Raw genomic sequence first — 9,269 nt, 5'->3', positions numbered from 1 at the left:
CTATAGTTGTGAATGGGTGTTCCTGTAGTTGCGGTATATAAAACATTCGAGTTTGCTTGGTTAAATGAAGGTATTTGCCTCGCTTGAAGTGGTTTTTGATTGTTTTACTATTTATCATATTGTTTTTAATAGGTTGACAAGTCGGTTTGCAAGTGAATACAAAAATGCACGAAGTTAACTAAGAGACGGATTTTGCTCCAATTTGGTCAGATGTTGGCAAAATTCAGTGAGGGTATGTAGGTTTTATTGAAATAAAACAAATTTTGCATACTTTTTATAAAATGTCTTTAGACTAACATTTGAAAAGGGCTGAAATTGGCTAAGAGAAAGACCAATGGCGCTCATTTTGAAATATTCAGGAGAATTTTTTTCCACAAATGGTGACTTCTCAACACTGGAAGTTAGAGTCTATTACCTCTGCTTCGTACCATGTTTGCGCTTACATTTTTGACGTTAGTGTTTACTAAAAGAGCGACTGAAGCTCGTTAAAAGAATTACAAGACCAAAAGCAGTGGGTAAGCATCGATTAAGAGGTCATAAATGCATAATACAGCATTTTAGGGGTGAGAGCGATAGCTTTTGTGGCCGATCATGTATGAAGTATCGGTAAATACACGGTGGCAGGGGAAGGTGGGGTTCAAAAATTGAATAGTAATAAGTTACATCATTTAGGTATGTCCCCTAGTACCTGCTTGTCCCTAATATACACAAGTAGTCCCACATACATATGTTCTGATAAACGTAAATCAGAATTGCGAAACATACCGCAACTATAAGAGCATAGTGTATCCTGTGATCCAATAGTGGAGGAAGTTTATATAAATAATATGATCATCTATTAACGAACTTCACCTGTGCAACAGTTTCCATAATAAACTGTTATCTGGGAAAATAATTATATGAGTAATAATCGTACTAAAACCACACATATATCTTATACAATCGTGGACAAAATAAGAAAATGGGTAGTGAGTGGTGCCTTCCGGGTAAGTTTCTGAAAAACAAAGTATTTATCAGTAATTTGGATATTTTCAGTATATATTGTTGTAGTAACATATGTACTTATGTTTAATCTATTATTTCTTCAACATGTAGCATAAGCAATTCGGTTCTAATTAGTTTAAACGATGAATTTAAAAGCGATGCCGCAACTATTGGTGCTACCACAACTATTGGATCATCTACCCTATCTTTAAAATTAAAAAAAATCAGGAATTACAATAGCTAAAAGACGACTTTTTAAATAACGTAAAAAAAAGAATGCATACGCTTAAAAAATTGTCGTTTTTTAAGTAAAATTAAAACCTTTCCAGAGATTTTTGTTACGTTACGCTGATTTTACTTCCTAACACACAAGGGTGTTCCACTCCCTCTTATAAGCGTCACTTAATTTATGGATGTTATCAAAGTGATAATAATAAAATGTAAAAGAAGGAAACTGATAAAACAAAATAAATCAAAAAGAATAGAAAACAATCACAATCTTTTCTAGCATTTGAGCTGATTTACAAAGTAACACATGGTGAAAATTAAAATTCGTAGATTAAAACATTTTTTCAAGGTTGAAGATGACAAAAGTATTATTTTAAGAGCTACCACAAATAAAAACGAGTCCGAATAAAATTTAACGACATTGAACTTAAAACTGATCGAATGCTACAATCTGTGGCATTAACAAGTGTATAAAACCTATAAAACGATTAATAATGAATAAAATTTACAGAGCTAAAATGAAAATATAATTATAAAAACCGGCATTTTTTGTTGTTGAGGAAATGGAATGTCCGACAGTGTGAATTTTTGAAATATGTCCCTGTCACTGTACTAGGCACCTGCATCGACATGCTTCCAGTCAGTTTAAATAATGTAATAAGTAAATCGACTCGAGGTTGGCAGCCCCCTCACAAAAATCGTTCAAACTTTTTGGGTGTGAAGATATTACCCATTTACGTACCCTTTGCACACTTACTTTTTCTAAAATTAGTCTGAACTGTCGTTTGGAAAGGGCGAATGTGTTTTTAAGGGGTAATATCTACCAAATGCTCAGAAAAAAAAAATAAATAAAATATAAATAATATATCATTGGATTAAGCAACTCTTGGAGAATAGAGAAAAAAATTCTATTGCTACTTTTTGCCTTTCTCCTAGAAAGGTATAGCAATCACTGGAAAAACCCAAAAGTATAAAAGTGGTCCCAATGGCCGAATGTCGTATACCACTCGACTCCTTTCGACGAACTGAGCATTTTCTGTATGTATGTATGTATGTGTGTGTGTATGTGCAACTTTTTTTTCTCACTCACTTTTCTCAGAGATGGCTGGACCGATTTTCATAAAATTAATTGCAAAGGAAAGGTCTAGTTGCGCCATAGGTTGCCATTGAATTTCATTGTAATCGGATTTTTAGTTTAGAGGTTATGTATCAAAATGTAAAAATCACGAAACATCAATATATCAGAAACCACACAACCGATTTCAATAAAACTGCTTTCAAATGATTGGGCTGTCTCCAGAACCCTTGAATTTGAAATTTCTTTATGATTGAAATTATGGTTCAAAAGTTATGTAAAGAAAAGTTATCCTAAGGATGTTTAAACTCACTCATTTTTCTCAGAGATGGCTGAGCCGATTTTCACAAAATTAGTGTCAAATGAAAGGTCTAGTTGCCCCATAAGTTGTTATTGAATTTCACCGCAATCGGATTGTCCGTTGTTCATAAAAATGTGAAATCACATAATAAAAGTAAATATATTGACTTTCTCGTAACGATCACTGGCTAATTAAAAGGTAGATAAGTGATCCAAATGGCCGAATGTCACATACTACTCGACTCAGTTCGACGAATCGAGCATATTCGGCATATATGCATGTATAGGTGTATATGTTTGTGTGTAGGTGTGTACGTGTGTTTGTGCACCTTTTTTTCGCACTCACTTTTCTCAGAGATGGTCTGACCGATTCTTTCTATCTTGGTGTCAAATGAAGGGTCTATTTGCCGCTTAGGTTGCTAATTATTTTCATTGTAATCAAACTTTTAGTTTTGGCGCTGCGTCAGAATGTGAAAATCGCTCTTATATATCAGAAGCTATGTAGTTGAATTCAAATTAAGGGGCTTTAAACCCTTAAACAATGAATTTAATAATGTTTAAACATGTGGTTTGAAAGTTATAGAAAGAATCGTAGCCCGCAGACTGTTTAAAACTACAGCTACGATCAAAATATGTGGCCTCAACATCATTTAAATTTGATATTTTACTATTTCAATGTTTGCGGCCTTGCTCGGGATTGAAGTTGAAATTAAAAGTCATTTCTATCATTTCACTTTTTGCCTTTCTCCTAGAAAGGTGTAGCAATCACTGCAAAAATTAAAGGTTTAAAAGTGCTCAAAAGGGCCGAATGTCGTATACCACTCGACTCAGTTCGACGAGCTGAGCATTTTCTGCATGTGCGTGAGTATGGCTAAACCGATTTCAATGAAATTAATTGCAAATGAAAGGTCTAGTTGCCCTATAAGACCCTATTGGATTTTATTGTTATCTGATTTCTAGTTCAGAGGTTATGTATCAAAATGTAAAAATCACGAAACATCAATATCTCAGAAACTACACAACCGATTTGAACAAAATTGATTTTAAATGAACGGGCTACCTAAAAAACCTTTAACTTTAGAATTTTATGAAGATTGGACTTGTGGTTCAGAAGTTATGGAAAGAAACGTTTTCTGAAGACTATTTAATCTCACTCATGTTTCTCAGAGATGGCTGAACCGATTTTCATAAAATCAGTGTCATATAGAAGGTCTTGTTGCCCCACAAAACCCTAATGTTTTTTTTTGCAATCGAATAATTACTTTGCCTGTTATTTTTAAAAATGTGAAATCCAGCCATGAAAAGAAACATATTCCGAAGACTACATAAACTCACTCACTTTTCTCAGAGATGGTTGAACCGATTTCTACAAAATAAGTGTCAAATGAAAGGTCTAGCTGCCTCATAACACCCTATGGAATTTTGCTGTAATCGGACTGTAACTTCTTCTGTAATGTATCGAAACGTGAAAATCACGAAACTTCATTATCTTAGAAACTACACAAACGATTTGAACAATGTTGCTATTAGATGAACGGGCTAGTCAAGGGTTAACTGATGAATTATGATTGAACACGTGGTTTCAAAGTTTGGCTGCCCTATACGTTCCCTTTTCATTTGATTGTAATCAAACTTAAGCAACCGTTATGTTTTAATTTGTAAAACAACGAAAGTCTATTATCTCAAGTATTACACAACTAATTTGAACATAACTAGTGTCATACAAACGAGTCATCTCTAAAACTTACAAATAACAAACTTCATATCAATTTGATATGTGGTTCAAAAGTTTTGGAAAGAATAGAAATTCAAAGACTATTCAAAACTATACCTGCTTTGATCAATATATATGGCCTCAACATGATTTAAATGTGGTATCGTACTATCTAAACGTTCCCGGTATCGCTCGTGATTAAGTTGATCGAAATTTAGAGTCATTTCTTTTATTTCGCTATTTCCTAAGCACTAACATTACGTCAAATTTCATATTTTATACTTTAATTACAACTTCAATATTTAAGAATCCAAACAGTGAATATACCTTTATTGGATTTAAGCATTCATGTAAATCTATTTTTACAAATAATAAGTTTGAATGAGAAAGGCTGAGTCTGACCGCTAGGTGGATTAATTTAGGTTTTTACAAAATGGTGGCTTTGCAGCAATTGCCGTAAACCGCTTTTTTTAAAGTTCTTCCGCGGCGAGCAGTAGAAGTCGTGCCCAACGCCACCTATAACCAAAACAAAAGTTTTTTCATTATCTACATAAGTATCGCAAGTGAAGTACCGTAAACTGGGGTGACTTTGATCACTGTACCTCTTTTTTGAAAATGTGGTAAAAAGCGCTCGTAGTGCTTGGGATTTGTCGTAATCTTCACTGATTGTGTGGATATATGTCTGCATTGCTACTATTTATGCATGTCCTGCTATTTGAACAGTGTTTTTTATGCTAAAATATTAATTGATAATAAAGTGTATTTTTGGCGATTTTTGTTGCATACAAACAATCGCTTCAAGCAGATTCAAAACAACAAGTAGCAATGTGGAAGTTTTTTTAATTTTATTCCCAGATTTGTTCTTAAGATGTACAAATATTATAACAATGCATTTGTTATTTTTGTTTTTCTTCGAAGGCAATCTTCTTAACAAAAACCCCAGACGTGAAATAACATGCCAATTTGGACAATTGCATATGTCATATTCCACGTGGACTAGATTTTGATGATTTTAGACCACCTTCCCTCTGAGTGGATAATCATTCATATATATTCTAAAAATTTTGTATGAATCTTGGACATTCGCCAACATAAACTGTTCACGTAGAATGTGACTGGCTACCAAATTGCTTTTCATATGTATGAACTCGTTTAAGTCGTTTTAGGCTGTTTAATTTAGTGAAAGTAGCAAAATGTTACTCCAAATTCATCAAAATAGTGAAGTGATCAAAATCACCCCGGAATTATGTTTGGTGTAAAATTTTCAGAGCATATTAAAAACAGTAAAATTGTTGCTAAACTTTTGAAGTATGAAGCTTTCTGAACTGAATCTTCCTCAATGCATGCCAGTACTTATTTTAAAAATATCAAACAATATTGTTTTCAGTATATTCTGAAACTATTTAAGATATAATCAAAAAAGTGATCAAAGTGATCAAAATGGCAACGGTTTAAAAAAAATTGCTTTTCGACAAAAAAAATCGACTTTATTTGTTTATAACTTTTGTTGTTGTTAATCAATCGCTAAAATCGTGTGTACTTCGCTAGATAATCTAATGAAGAAGCTACAGTTAAGTCAATCGGATGTAAACTCTTTAAGTTCTACTGCTCACCGATTTTGAAAACATGGTTTTGTGAAAAAAGGCGTTTAAAGTTTAAAAATGCTATATATCTTAAGAATCGCAATAATAAAGCCCCTTAATATTTTTTTACCTTCAGTCAGCTATCCCTGCGCCGTAAAGTTGTCCTTCCAGGGCTTTATTTTCCTCTTCTTCCTTTTTGTTATCTGATGTAAGGCTGCGCCTAGCCTCTTTCGCGATATCAGACATGCGATGCTCAGCGACTTTGACACAGTTGGCGCCCGATCCCACGCGAAACTCAAACTTGTCACTCTTATTTAGGTACTTTTGAATATAACTCACAGTTAAAAAGCATAGAAAAACTCAAACAAAGAACGTACACAACGAGAATGGCTGATCGACTAAACAAAGGGAAATTGTGAGTAAATACGTGCTGTAGAGACGCAATAATGGTCGAAACTTGATGCAGCGACCTTTATACTTCAAATTTGAATCACTATAACGATCATAGGTAACTTCTGTTAGTTTACAAAGCCTCTAAATAAAAAGAAAAACGAGCATCCCCAAAATAAACAAAAATGTTATTTTGAAGCATAAAAGTTGTTCGGTAAAAATTGGTTCAAACGAATTCGGAGTATAGATCAGTATTTGGGCGATGTAGATTTTGATTCTAGGATAGTTTTAGCATGATTTAAGCCAATAAAAAATGACAAGAAAAAATTTTTTTCGTGGTAGATATTACCCCTTAAATCGATGTAACACCAAAATAGTAAATTCTACAAAAAAGTGTTGTATGGGTAATTATTAGTAAATTGTCTGAATTTACATGAAAACATGGATGAAACTATATATCAGGTTCTACACTGAAAAAAATGCTATTTGAACACAAAAAATCGATTTAAAACAAATGGTCATCTCCGAATTGTCTGATTTTTTTTTGTGAAAGGCAACATTGTTGGTTACAATTTCGTCCATGCATCGCGATTTGAGCATTTAAAAAATAATTAATCTCAAAAATAAGAAAAGAGCAAACTAAAACTAAGGTATATAATTTTTCCAGTGTAAAACACCTTGATAGAAAGAAATACTTTTTATGTTTTGATTATTTTTGTTTTACAAAATTGAGAACAAGTTAAATTAAATGCCTAATTTCAATATGTTGACAAACTTATAACTCATGACTTCACTCACAAAAAACAGTCTTCATTTCTTAAGGACAGACAAGATTCGTTGGCGAAAGGTGAAATTCTTGTGATTTGCGACTTTTCGGAAAATCGTTAGTTTGTTATCAAAAATGCAGCTCCATTTGAAATTTATTATAAGAGGGATGGTAAATTAAAAAATGTGAGTTTTATTATAATTTTAGAAGTCGCAAGAAACTGTGGCTGTCCAGTTATTCATATTCATATTATTGATTTCATGAAACGGAGAATTTTTTTTCTAAAATTATTTTTATATTAGATAGAGCAGCTGCTCATTAATAAAAAAGAACCTAAATTAATCCACCTAGTGGTCAGACTCAGCCTTTCTCATTCAAACTTATTATTTGTAAAAATAGATTTACATGAATGCTTAAATCCAAAAAGTTATATTCACTCTTTGGGTTCTAAAATATTGATGTTGTAATTGAAGTATAAAATATGAAATTTGACGTAATGTTGGTGTTTCAGAAATAGCGAAATATAAGAAATGACTCTTAATTTCGAACAATTTAATCACGAGCGATACCGGGAATGTTCAAATAGTACGATACCACATTTAAATCATGTTGAGGCCATATATATTGATCAAAGCAGCTATTGTGTAGAATAGTGTTTGAATTTCTTTTCTTTACAAAACTTTTGAACAGTATATCAAATTTTTATGAAGTTTGTTATTTGTAAGTTTGAGAGATGACTCGTTTGTATGACACTAGTTATGTTCAAATGAGTCGTGTAATACTTGAGATAATAGACTTTGGTTGTTTTACAAATTAAAACATAACGCTTGCTTAAGTTTGATTACAATCAAATGAAAAGGGAACGTATGGGGGAGCCAAACTTTGGAACCACGTGTTCAATCATAATTCATCAGTTAACCCTTAATTATCCCGTTCATTCGATATCAATATTGTTCAAATCTGTTGTGTAGTTTCTAAGATAATGAAGTTTAGTGATTTTCACATTTCGATACATTACAGACGAAGTTACATTCCGATTACAGCAAAATTCAATAGGGTGTTATGAGGCAGCTAGACCTTTCATTTGATACTGATTCTGTGGAAATCGTGTCAACCATCTCTGAGAAAAGTTAGTGAGCCCAAGTAGTCATCAGAATATGTTTCTTTTCATAGCTGGATTTCACATTTTTAAACATAACAGGCAAAGTAATAATCCGTTCGCAAAAAAAAATCATTAGAGTCTTATGGGGCAACAATACTTTACATATGACACTGATTCTATGAAAATCGGTCCAGCCATCTCTGAGAAACATGAGTGAGATTAAACAGTCTCCAGAACATGTTTCTTTCTGTAACTTCTGAACCATATGTCCAATCTTCATAAAATTCAAAAGTTGAGGGTTTTTTGGTAGACCGTTCATTTGAAACCAATTTTGTTCTAATCGGTGAGGCCACATATTGTGATCGTAGCTATAGTTTTAAATAGTCTGCCGGTTACGTTTCTTTCTATTACTTTCAAACCACATGTTTAAACATTATAAAATTCATTGTTTAAGGGTTTCAAAGCCCATTTATTTGAACTCAACTATGTTCATAGCTTCTGAAATATAAGGGCGTTTTTCACATTCTGACGCAGCGCCAAAACTAAAAGTTTGATTACAATGAAATTCAATAGCAATCTAAGCGGCAAACAGACCCTTCATTTGACACCAAGATAGAAAGAATCGGTTAGACCATCTCTGAGAAAAGAGTGCGAAAGAAAGGTGCACATACACGTACACACCCACACACAAACATATACACCTATACATGCATATAAGCAGAAAATGCTCGATTCGTCGAACTGAGTTGAGTAGTATATGACATTCGGCCATTTCAATCATTTTTCTACCTTTTAATTAGCCAGTGATCGTTAGGAGAAAGTCAATATGTTCAGTTTCATTATGTGATTTCACATTTTTATGAACAACGGACACAGTTACACTCCGATTGCAATGAAATTCAATAGCAACTTATGGGGCAACTAGACCTTTCATTTGACACTAATTTTGTGAAAATCGGCTCAGCCATCTCTGAGAAAAATGAGTGAGTTTAAACATCCTCAGGATAACTTTGCTTTACATAACTTTTGAACCATAAATTCAATCATAACGAAATTTCAAAGTTAAGGGTTTTGGAGACAGCCCAATTATTTGAAAGCAGTTTTAATGAAATCGGTTGTGTGGTTTC

This window comes from Wyeomyia smithii, chromosome 1, assembly GCF_029784165.1.
Source record: "Wyeomyia smithii strain HCP4-BCI-WySm-NY-G18 chromosome 1, ASM2978416v1, whole genome shotgun sequence".
Taxonomy (NCBI): Eukaryota; Metazoa; Arthropoda; class Insecta; order Diptera; family Culicidae; genus Wyeomyia; species Wyeomyia smithii.
This window is presented reverse-complemented; position numbering follows the sequence as displayed.